Source organism: Rhipicephalus microplus, chromosome 3, assembly GCF_043290135.1.
Source record: "Rhipicephalus microplus isolate Deutch F79 chromosome 3, USDA_Rmic, whole genome shotgun sequence".
Lineage (NCBI taxonomy): Eukaryota > Metazoa > Arthropoda > Arachnida > Ixodida > Ixodidae > Rhipicephalus > Rhipicephalus microplus.
Genome location: NC_134702.1, coordinates 18,529,509 through 18,542,263, shown reverse-complemented (window position 1 = coordinate 18,542,263; position 12,755 = coordinate 18,529,509). Strand labels below are relative to the sequence as shown.

At 48.1% G+C, this 12,755-nt stretch overlaps 1 protein-coding gene across 1 annotated transcript in view; it reads left to right on the top strand.

Moving 5' to 3' along the window:
* The first annotated feature begins 1,141 nt into the window (after positions 1-1,141).
* LOC142803616 (neprilysin-like) overlaps positions 1,142-12,755 on the top strand; it is a 128,276-nt gene continuing 116,662 nt past the window's right edge. Inside the window, exon 1 of the mRNA XM_075888995.1 lies at positions 1,142-1,241. The gene's annotated coding sequence lies outside the window, so the exon portion shown is untranslated. The remainder of the gene's footprint in view (positions 1,242-12,755) is intronic.

Sequence of the window (12,755 nt, the reverse complement as noted above, 5' to 3'; positions counted from 1 at the left end):
CAGGCCTCCGTGACCACCTTTAACTTTTGTGTAGTGCCCCACCGCTGCATACGCGCCAGCCGATTGACTGACAATCCTCTTTTTCTTTCTCTCTCTCTTTCTCTTCTCTTTCCTCTCTCTCTCTGTCATATTTATGCCCCCTTGCCATTCCCCCAGCGCAGGGTAGCAAACCGGGCATGTGCCTGGTTAACCTCCCTGCCTTCCCTCTTGTTGTTCATCCCCCCCCCCCCCCCATTATCGCAAATAAGCCTGGCACACACTTGATGATGGTGAAAGTGTCCGCTTTCTGACGACGCTCAACCGGGAAGGGGAATAGGCCAAGAAGTGGGAGGCATGATGCTTGAAGTAAAGACCTCACACTTTTGCAGCTGTTGTCCTGTCGAAAGATTTTGTTTTATGTTGTGCCTCTGCGCGATACTTCAGCAATTAGAATATACATGGTGTATAGTTCGACGTCTACGTTTTGTTTTTGTTTCGGGCTCACAAAATAGCACTCACCGCTTGTATAGAAAAATCAACTACAAGATCTGTATTTCTTATTCAAAGAACACTGTTTGAAGTGAAGGTGCGCTTGAAAAGATGTGCAGGGCAAGCACCATTGTGCATAAAGATCCATTGAGTCATTGAAGAAACCTTATATCAAGGTATATTTTTTTCCCGGTAAGGTGTTCTCTAAATTATTATCACAATTTTCAGTGGTTTCTTTCAGGAACGCAAATAAATATGCAAGTTCCTGATACATGTTATCAGGTGGGTGGGGGCAGGAAAAATGATAATTTTGAAAAAAAAACATGCGGCGAAAATTGGCTAAAATAAGGCGGCCAGTGTACAGGTGAGGGTGTACATACATGGCATGGTATACTCTCAACGGAAATATTATTGCAAAAGTGACTGGTTGCCGGAGCGGCAAGATTGCGACACATGACGCGGCTATCCCCGAGTACGCCGATGTCATTAGTTGCCAAGCCTATTCCATTTTACAAAGCAGGGGTGGCTGGCGGAAAGCACTTTAACAAGCAGCTTTTCCGGAACAACTGCGATAAGAATACGGTTGCTCGCAACTCCAGCAAAAAAGAAAAAAAAAGAAAAGAAAACGAGAAATCGTGTGCATAGGCTGTTTTCAGCCGATCCGCCGATCACCCGTCCTGTGGAAATTGGAATGTGCTGAAAAATATCGCTATCGCCTGGCTAGTGAGCAACAGCGACGCGTGTCACAACTTTGCGACAAGCGGCGGTCACCGGTAACTCGTGCTAGTCTTTTTCCATTGCCGCTGTAATACAGCACTGTTGTCAGCTATATGCTTCACACATTCGCGTGTGCACTTCATCGGGTTTGCCGCTCGTGCATTATGTTGCTTCAGCAAGTGTTCTTGGAGCGCCGTGATTCACTGTGATTACGAGCGTATCTGTAAGCCTATTTCACTGCATGTTCTGCAGCTGTGAACCCGCATGCAAGCGAGCATGTTTTTTTTTCTGCGGACAGGCTGTTACACTGATTAGCCAGTTAGGCCTAGGTTCGCAAACCATTACTGCGAAAAAAAAAATGGGTGCTTCGAATTTGGTGCAAGACTTTCTCGCTACTTCCTCGCTACTTCTTTCCTGCAAAACTGGATGTATGAATGTGGTCACCTCTACCTGTGATTACTTGTTTATGCATTTGCTGATTCTGCAAACTACAGGCCCCTTCCATCTTTAAAGGTGAGCTCATCGTTCTAATTACCATCGCACTCGCTATTCGAAAACCGTGAAACATGAACGAGCGTGTTGTTTTGCACCACGGGTTGCATGCGCGCGACGTGTTTCAATATTACGCGATTGTGCAATTTTTGTGGTATGGATGATTAAGCTGTCGTAACATAGATGCAGGTTGCGGTTGTTATTCGGATGTGAACACACTGATCTGAATTTCCGCTTAAGAAAACACGTTGCTCGCAGTGCTATATAGTTGGTGATACATCCTAAATTGAAATATTGTAGCGCTACATTTGACGAGAATAGTATAGAGAACAACGTGTCAGGACGGGTAGTGACTCCAATATAGTTGGAGTCAGCACCCGTCCTTTCAAGTTGTCTGTACAGTGCTCGTCAAATGTAGTGCTACAATATTTTATTATTGATTTTCTCTTGATGAATATTTCTTCAAGGCATGCGTTAGCTTTTGAGTTCGAGGCTTGTGTCAGTACATTACTTTTGTCGTTACAGCGCATGTACATGTACTGCAGTCTTGTGCAGACGCGTAGACAAATTTTGTTCTGTGTGTGTGCTTGGGGGGGGGGGGGGTTGCTCGGGTTTGGCCTGCCACTCACGCCACAGGTCATTAGCAGACTTAGTGAGAACGCAGCGTGGGCTGGGCGGTGCTATCAGCGATGTCTCAGCACCTGCCTATACCAATACGCATCTCTGCACGTGCGCACCTCACCTGCGGTGGGATTATTTAGCTGTCGCACGCATCGCGTCATGGGTGAGCGCTTGCGATGAAGGTGTGGTCAGTTGACGAGGAGCGCGCGATGGTAAACTTCGCTAGCGCACTGCTCGTCTGCAGGACACCGTGTTGGTATACACGCATACACGTTAGTATACACGCCGCTTATAGCACCGTCGATCACTCCCTATGGACTAAGACGCTATGTCTTGCCACAATAAAACATATCGACCCTACGGTCATATATAAGGACAGTGCCACCACAGTGGGGAGATGGCAGACACCTACCACATGGTGTGGGTCTGCCAAAACAACGCAGCCATTGCTCCTAATCCAAACCCTATACGAAAGAACTGGGAAGCGGCCCTGCTCGTCTGTCCATACCTTCAGGCCCAGTAGGCCACACTGAGCCAGGGCGGCTTCAACCGACGGTGTCCACCAATAAGCACTCCGCTTAGTCTGTATAGGGATCTCTAAAGAGGCGTCACACGTTGCTTTTCAACACCAATGCCACCCTGTGGCACGCGTTCCTGTGCTCACGTTCAGTGTGTTCACTACGTCGTACTACTATTCTTCCTCTGCAAAGCTGCATGTGCCACGTAACATACGACGTCAGATACGATGTCACATGGCTTCGTTGAAGCGGTGACCTCATGAGCACTGCATGGGGAAGCGCCTGTTGCGTCACTTTGCTTCGTTCTGTTGCAGCGTCATTAACACATTCGTGGACTCGAACTCTATTTGGGTGTTCTCGTCCACTCTACAAATACTGAATATCGACGATGTGCCACGTACTGTAGCTCGATTGGTGGAACATCGCACGCGTTAATGTAAGGTCCCTGCCAGTCACTGCCGTTTTGGTTCTGGCCGACGGCAACTTGTTCTTTCGCCCCCTTGAATTCCCTTTCATTTATGTGACAATTACAATTCTAAAATGAGAAGCTACAAATAATGTCTTCTATGTCTTTCTGGGATTCATTGTATATTGGCTTGTTGTGCTCTAATTAAGAAGCTAACCTATTGCTATTGCCCCGAAGCAAACTCGTTAACGTTGAATATTGAGCAAACTTGTTCTGCTAGTTCAAAATATGTGATAGTCATCTTATTGAACGGCAAAGAAAAGGGTAAAGCAAAACCACTGACAAGGACACGTTTTGACTTTGAAACGTGCGTCTTTAATGAACTCTAGAACTATATCTCAATGAGAAGTGAAACAAAAGAAGTGGTGCGCTGTATGAATCATACACAAAGCATACCTTTCAACATATTGCTACGTAGCTGACATATCAGCGGTCAGAAGACGACAACGAGGAAGTGGTCGGTCGGTTGTGCGTGCTGTCCTCCACCTAAGTCGATGCTATACGCATCGACTAAAGTCTTATCTTACTTCCCAGTCATACACTCTGTCCATGATGTTCGCTGTTTCGTGTGCCTCTGCTCCTACTTTCACCGGTTCGTGAAAAACTGTGCGGCACTCGCACGGCCACTCACTGTCCTTCTCAAGCAAGACGTCCCATTTTGTTGGGGCCCTCTTCAAGCTGACGCCTTCTCTCAGTTAATCACCGCTCTAACGACACCTCCTATTCTTGCACATTTCTACCGTGATGCTCCTACAGAAGTGCGAACAGACGCGAGTGGTCAGGGAATTGGTGCAGTTTTGGCGCAAATTCAGCGGGGCAACGACCGTGTAATCGCGCATGCAAGCCGTCTGCTTTCAAAGTCTGAACGAAATTACTCTATAACAGAACGGGGATGTCTCGCCCTTGTCTGGGCGGTTTCGAAATTCCGTCCTTACTTGTATGGCCGCACTTTCCGTGTCATCACAGATCATCACAATCATCACGTGCTGTGTTGGTTTTCTTCTCTGAAGGACCCCACTGGACGACTTGGCCGTTGGGAATTGCGCATACAGGAGTATTCCTACTTGGTTGCTTAGAAGTCTGGATGTCTCCATCTGGACGCCGATTGCTTATCCCGCTACTCTGTTGATCAGCCCGACGAATCAGACATCGAGCCTAGCCTCAGCGTCATGTCAATGTCCCAGTTTCTTCAAATTGGTGATGAACAACGTCGTCATGCTTCCCCGCGAAAACTTATTGACCATCTCAAATCTGCTCCGAACAACGCGTCACTTCGCATGTACGTCCTCCTGAATGGCATGCTGTACCGTTGTAGCCTCCACCCAGATGGCCCTGAGCTCCTTCTTGTCGTGCCGAAACATTTGCGTTCAGCCGTGCTGCACGAGCTTCACGATGAACCAACTGCTGGTCATCTGGGTGTATCTCGGACGTATGACCATTTGCGTCGCCGCTTCTTTTGCCGCGGTCTCGCCAGGCCCGTTCGCCGTTACGTGTCCTCCGGCGATAAATGCCAATGTAGGAAGCGACCTACTGTGCCCCCGGCTGGACTTCTTCGACCGATCTCGATCCTAGCCGATCCTTTCTTCCGTGTTGGTATAGATCTTCTCGGTCCTTTTCCTTAGTCGAAATAGGGCAACAAGTGTGTCGCCATTGCTATAGACTACGCGACTAGGTATGCCATCACTCGAGAGCTTCCTGCCAGCACCGCTACTGACGTTGTGGACTTTTTGCTCCACGATGTCATCTATACACCATTGTGCTCCTCGACAATTACTCACGGATAGCGGCCGCGCATTTTTGTCCCGAGTAATCGACGATCTTCTTTGCTCTTCCTCGAAGCAGCACGAGTTGACCACTTCCTATCATATCCACACCAATATCCTTACCGAAAGCCTAAATCGCACCCTCACGGACATGCTGGTGATGTATGTGTCCTCCGACCACCATGACTGGTAACTGGCGCTGCCTCACGTGACCTTCACGTACAATTCTTCACGCCACGACACCACTGGTCACTCACCCTTTTATTTGCTCTATGGCCGTGATCCAAAGTTACCACTCGACACCCTACTTCTGACCACTACAACGCCGCCAACCGAATACGCACGCGATGCTATTGCTCGTGCCGACCAAGCACGTCAGATCGCCCGCTCTAGACTTTCGGCTTCGCAAGCCACACAGAAAGCCATCTACGACAGCCGGCATGTTGACGTTCGCTTTTCACCCAGCTCTCGTTCTCCTGTGGTGCCCAGTTCGTCGAGTTAGCTTATTAGAGGAGTGGTTGTCTCGCTACATGGGTACTTATCGTATCATCCGCCAGGTAACCGACGTCACCCATGAGATCATTCCTGCATCTGAGACCGCAAGCCTGCCTGCAACCACACCTTGTGATGTTGTGCACGTCAGCAGGCTAAAACCTTACCACCTGTCTACTTAAGACCGTAATTAATGTGCACCGAGACGGCGCTTTTACCGCTGAGGGGGGGGGGGGTAATGCTTCGTAGCTGACATATCAGCGGTCAGAAGACAACGAGGAAGTGGTCGGTCGGTTCTGCGTGCTGTTCTCCATCTTAGTCGGTGCTATACGCATCAGTTTCAACATAGATTCTAAGTAGACCCGCCTCGTGCCATTTTTACGTAACAATATTATGACAGGAATGACTGCTATTTTTGGAGCAAATGATCACAGTAGCTTACGCTTCATTGATTTCTAGTCCGTGTGTTCTTTATTTTTTACGCCCCATTGTTCTACGCTGCAATTAAATAAATTCTTATATAACGCACTTCAGCATGTGAGTTGTGCGCAGTTAGAGTCTCTCACCTCTGTGGTTGCCATTCCTTTTCCCTCGCTTTAAGTGTAAGGAAAAGAGGAGATCGATGGACGTACTAAAAACTTTAGTGTAGTCTTGAAGGCCCCCCCCCCCCCCCCAAATGCTGACCTACAAGCTGTGCAATCATATGTACTAAAGACCTGTCGCAACATTCTACAGCAGAAATCAGGCAGCTTGCCTCACAGGGCGTGTATTCTCATAACATTTTATTATCTTACAATACCGCTCGGGACTCTCCTATGGGCAATGTTGTAAAATCAATATTGAAGTGCCACTGTAAGCCTACGTGCTTCGTAGTCCGATGCTCATTTTTCGAAATATAGACAGAAATGCAGTTATAGTTAACCAAGGGATCATCTCGGATACCATGTTACCAAAACGCAGAAAACCTGTTCATATTAGGCCAGATAAAAGATTTAAATATATACGAACAAGCACAGCTGGATTTCTACCGTGTGGAAAAATTTTTAGAATATTGGAATGCTAACACTACTACAGAACACACATTTCCCTTCCTTTGCTATGCATACGCAGTTAGTGTCGTATTCATTCAGTTATCCCAGAACCATTCCTCGTCGCCTCAAAATGCACAAAAAAAAAAGAACACACACACCCATACAAAACGACGTAATGTGTTATTAAAAAAAGAACTAAAATCCCAGAGTCCCTTATGGATTCACATACGTCGACTCGAAGGCGTAAGTCATCCTATTTCACTTCTCAGTCGATACACTGATCCTGCCTTGGCACCCTTCGAAAGGTTTCTGCACCTAACATGGTTTTTCCCTGCCTCAAAGATTGCAGGCACCTCACCCGATTTTGCATTGCCTCCGTGATTAGACCACCTTTGACCAAGTTATGATGTCGTGAGGACGTCTCCGTGCGGTGTTACGTCATATATCTTGATGACGTCAAAATGACGTCAGAGATTCTGGCGATTTGTGTTGTCATCGAGACAGCCATGGTGAGGTTATCATGCGATGCTTTTTTTGCACCACCTGTCACCGACGCTGCGGTACGCTCACCCCACCGACGGCCGAATTTCGCCTTGAGACTTTTAAAACTTTCGCCTTAGAATGCCAACGTATTTTCACCTGGTCCTTGCCATTGGTGTCATTCGTGTCGTCCCTCAAGCGTGAAGGTGTGAGTGAGAGACATTCAGCTTTGAGGTGAGATGGGAGGACATGTTGTTCTGCCTATTTTCCGTGAACAGGCTGTTCCAACGCAGTAGTGCTATTGCATCTGAAACCACTGACATTTTCTCGTAGCTAGAAGGTCAATGTTACAACAAGGAAGGAGTGTTGATTCGCATTCAGTTCACTTGACATTTACGCAAAGTCAACAGCATGGAAGCGCTTAACTTGGGTGCTAGGGAATGAAGGATTGTTTTTTCGGCCGTCAATACACCGAAATCGATTAAGTTTTTTCCACTAAAAAAGAAAAGAAAGAATTGTAGCTCATGTGACCATGTCAAGCAGAGTTTATTTTTTCTAGACATTTAAAGTAGATATTGTAATAAATGTGGTTGACAACGCATCATTTCAACCACAAACAAGATGTAAGTCTCCAACTCTGCTTCCAATCTATAAAAAGGAGGAGGAGGAATAAATGAGAAAGGACAGGGAGGTTAGCCAGTTCTCAGACCGGCTGGCTACCCTGTACTGGGGAAGGGGGTAAGGGGGATAAAAGATGAGAGAAAAGAGACGTTGTAAAAAAAAGAGAGAGAAGGTCATCAGACGATCCACGACGCTGTTTACAGTCTGTCTCTAAGACCACTTGCCCGTAGAAAGCGCAACAACGCTCTCAATGCCTTGCGTGCAGAGGACGGTCTCGGCCAGTGTCCTAATACCCTTTCTTCCGACAATTGGCGATTGTCTATTCTATCTAAAGCTTTTGACAGTTCTTTTCTTGGCACGCTGAAGCGGGGACACTCGCAGAGAAGATGAGAGAAAATCTCTGCGCAGCCACAGTTGTCACATGTCGGGCTTCTGGCCATTCCGATTCGAAACGAATAGGCATTTGTAAAGGCCACCCCAATCCACAGACGGCACAAAAGTGTCTCCTCTGCTCTGGTTATTCCTGATGGAAGACGGAGCTGTAGGTGTGGGTCCAAATTATGAAGGCGGACGTTGGTGAATGCCGGTGAATTCCACTGAGCGAGTGTCAGTTCTCGTGCAAGTGATCGAAGCCTTGCAGCGGCGTCCGTTCTTGATAATGGTATAGCTACACAAGGGGCATCATCATGAGCAGTTCGGGCTGCTTCATCTGCACGGTCGTTTCCATCAATGCTGCAGTGGCCTGGTATCCATTGATATGCTATGTCATGTTGTTTCTCTATAGCCCGGTGATGGAGCAGTCGTATTTCAGCAATTAGCTGTTCGTTTGGTCCATGACGATATGGCGAGGCAATTCCCTGGAGAGCTGCTTTGGAGTCGGAGAATATTGACCATGTCTGTTGCGGTTCTTCAACTAGGAACTCCAGAGCAGCACGAATGGCGGCGAGTTCTGCCGCCGTGGATGATGTCAGATGCGAGGTCCTGAACTTTATCGTGATGGATTTCTCCGGAATTACCACTGCGCCTGTTGGAACTTGTTGAAGTGACCGACCCATCCGTGTAAATGTGAATGCGTCCACTGTGTTTCTCATGCAGAAACAGTAATTTTGTTTGTTTTAGGGCCAAATTTGACAAATTTTTCTTCTTTTGCATTCCGGGGATGGTTATCAGGGCTTCCAGTGGATGTAGACACCACAATGGTAACGACGGTCTTGCTGCGTGCGTGAAGTTCGTGGGAATCACCGTGCGATGTGGGGCAATAATAGAGCAGAACGCAGAGCATGGCCTGGAAGTTGGAAGGGAGGCGAGGTGATGCGATTGAATCCGGGTGGCATGTCTTATGTGCGTTCTTAAAGCATCGACACGAATGTAGGTTGTGTGAGGGTGTTCATGAGCGATTGCGACAGTCGCTGCTGAGGATGCGCATCTCGGCAGCCCGAGGCATATTCTCAGTGCTTGAGCTTGTAATGACTGGAGGACTTGTACGTTTGTTATTCGGGCCTTGCCAAGCACAGGTAGGCTGTAGCGCATGAAGCCAAGAAAAAGTGCAGCATACAGTTGAAGCATGGCTCGTACCGATGCACCCCATGATTTTCCCGCAAGAAACCTTAGGACGTGGGTGATCATGGTCAGTTTCTTCTTCATGTAAGCGATATGAGGGCTCCAAGACAAATCACGATCTATTATTACTCCCAGGAAACGGTGAGTCTTTTGATAGCTGATTGTGTGTCCATTAATTCTGATGCGGTATGGCGTCATTTTCTTGCGCGTAAACGCAACTAGTGAGCATTTCTCATATGACAGCTCTAGTCCTCGTCCTATAAGGTAGTTTGCCGTCAGTGTAGCCGCTGTCTGAAGCCTGGCTCGTACGTGTAGACGCGTGACCCCTGATGCCCAGATGCAGATGTCATCCGCGTATATCGACAGATGTACGGAGTGTGGCAGGACGTCAATGAGGCCGATGAGCGCAAGGTTGAAAAGTATGGGGCTTAGGACCCCACCTTGAGGTACGCCGCAATAAGTATGATGTTGCCTTGTTGCGCCATCTTCTGTCTGAACGAAGAAGGTTCTGTCCTTCAAATAGCTGTAGATCCATTGGTAAACGCGGCCTCCCAATCCAATGCTTCCCAAGGCGTCCAGGATGGTTTCATGTAATACATTGTCGTATGCAGCCTTAATATCCAAGAAAAGTGCCGCTGATAATCTCTTTAGGCTCTTCTGCTGTTGTACAGACGTGACAAGATCAACAACATTGTCTATGGAAGACCGTCTACGTCGAAAGCCGGTCAAAGCATCGGGGTATATATTGTTATGTTCCAAGTACCACTCCAGACGAGTCAGCACCATTCTCTCTATCACCTTTCCAAAACAGCTGGCAAGCGCGATGGGGCGATAGGAGGCCATGTCCAGAGGCGATTTGCCTGGTTTGAGCAGGGGCACAAGGCGGCTGCACTTCCACGAAGGAGGAACCGAACCGTTGCTCCACGAGTCATTGTATACAGCTAGAAGGGCACGCCGACATGTTCGTCCTAGGTTAGCAAGGGCCATGTAAGTGACTCCATCGGGTCCAGACGATGACGAGCGCTTGCATGCTGCCAATGCTGCCTGAAGCTCCTCTAGAGAAAACATATTGTCCATCCGAGTGTCTCTGGACACCGGCGCGTTTCGTAGGTTACTCATGTTGATCCCGGACCCCTTGTTTGCAACCCTGGCACAGAAGTCTTCCGCTACATCGATTTCACGCCGGCCTTGGTGGAGAGCAAGGTATTTGAACGGACGATTCTGTTGTGGCAATGTTCGTAGGCCGTGGATTATTCTCCATATTTGCGAAAGAGGTTTGTGGGGATCGAGCGACTCGCATAGTGACTTCCATCGTTGCGACTGTAGTGCATTGATTCGACGTTGAATCTTCTTTTGTAGACGTCTCGCTTCCCTCAAGTCGTAGATGGATTTCGTGCGCCTATAACGTCGTTCGGCGCGACGACGGATTGCGCGAAGTCGCTCCAACTCCACCTCATATTTGCAAAAATCTGGCAAAGGTCCACAATTAAACGTTGCCTCTTGAATAGCGGCCTTCATTATACCTTCTAGGCTTTCAAGAGAACCTTCTTGGTTTCTCTCGCATTGCTTCTCTGTGGATAATCTGTACTTTGACCAGTCTATCCATGAAGTGGGCGCGATTTGCGACTTGCTTAGCCCCTTGCCATGCGTTTCATTGTCCGCAAATCACTGCACCTTGGTGTTCAGGCTACTTGACACAAAAGTTAGGTCGAGACAGCTACTATATGTCAGACCCCGTAAAAACGTGGGAGCGCCGTCATTTAAACAATATAGTTGGTGGTCAGATGCAAAGGAGGACACATCTCTTCCCCGGTGGTCCATCTTCTGGCTTCCCCACAGGGGGTGATGAGCGTTAAAATCGCCGGTAATAATCCATGGCCCAGGTGTCGCTGATATAATGGCGCTTAATCTTGCTGGGTCGAAGCGGCCTGAAGGCGAAATATATACTGCCACTAGCGTGAAGTTCACGTTCTTACGCTTAACTGTCAGGCACACGTATTGGTTGCTGTCGTCCGGTGTTACTGGATGCTCTATATATGTGAGTTCGCACCTGATGTAAACAATGACCTTACTGGTTTCGTTACGGGTTGCAGATCTGAAAGCCTCGTATTTAGAAAATCGTATAGCATTGTGAAGACGTGGTTCACAAATTACGATAATTGGAAACTGATTCTTGAAAACATATGGTCGAAAATCCGAAATGCGGGGTTTAAGACCTCGGGCATTCCGTTGAAAAATTGATGCCTCTTTCACTTGTTTACGGAAGGGCTGCAGGGAAAGAGCCATGGTGCTTCTGTAGATTTGATAGCACCGGATTCAAAGCGTCCAATATTTGAAGAGCGCTGTGGGCAGCCGGAGTCTGAATATTATTCAGGAGTACTCGAATTGTCTTCATGAGGGTCTTAATCACGTCTATTATTTCGTTATCTTGACTGTCATGACTTACTCGCTCTGAAGTAGCTTTCAGTGGGCGATGCTGCCGTTCTACTGACGGTGTCACTGACGGCAGCGCTGGCCACGCGTCAGGGTCAATGTTTCTTGCGTCTTTCTGAGGATGCTTGTTGTTGGCACTTGTTGATGCTTGTGGTGGTGAGTGCGTGATATGGGGTAGCGGTGTATCCCTGGCCTTGGCAGAGGATGTCCTAGGAGCTTTCCTATGGCGCGAACGCCGACGTCGCACTTTGGCAGCAGCCTCCCTGTGGGTAGAGCCGTCTCTGGCCATCTGCCTCAGCACTTGCATTTGCTTCTTCACATTTGGGCACTGCTTTGATGACGCCTCGTGAGGACCTTGACAATTGCCGCATTCGCGATGTTCTGCCTGGCAGGCTTCCGTGTTGTGCGACTCCGAACATCGGGAGCACACAGCATAACTTGTGCAAACAGCACTCACATGTCCTATTTTACAGCAATTCCGACACTGAAGAGGTTTCGGCACGAACGGCCGTACTGTGTGTCGAAAATGACCAACTCTTACTTGAGTTGGGAGGCTGTCACCCTTAAAAACTAGTTTCACGCATCGTGAGTTCCCGAGACGGCGGGCTTGCAAGATTATAGTAGCTTCCGTCTCTGGTTTGATTAGAGTTGGAAAATCAATATCGCTGATAGAGGTGTCGACGTCGTAGATAACGCCTGGCCTAGAGTCCTTGCCATCTGGTATGAAAGAACTAACGTTGATGTTCCCGAGCACATTCACCTTGGTCAATACGTCGAGAGCAGTACGTTGCGTAACGTCTATTGCCAGAACGTTCTTGCGGCCATTGATTCTCACGTCTGTTATTTGTCCCGGAACGAGCGCCTCAAGTGACATAGACGTGACCTGGCGATTAAGTCGGTTCATGCTGTCAGCGGCATTCAGCGGGACAAACAAAATAGTGTGAACCGGTGGCTCTTGAATATTCGTGGTGGCCTTACTTTGGGAAGGAGATGTCGTAAGCAGCCTCCTCTTCGCCTTGTGTCTTGCCACGGGCACAAAGTCACTTTCATCGGAGCTCTCGTCACTGGCCGTAGAGTACATGAGCGTGTCCTC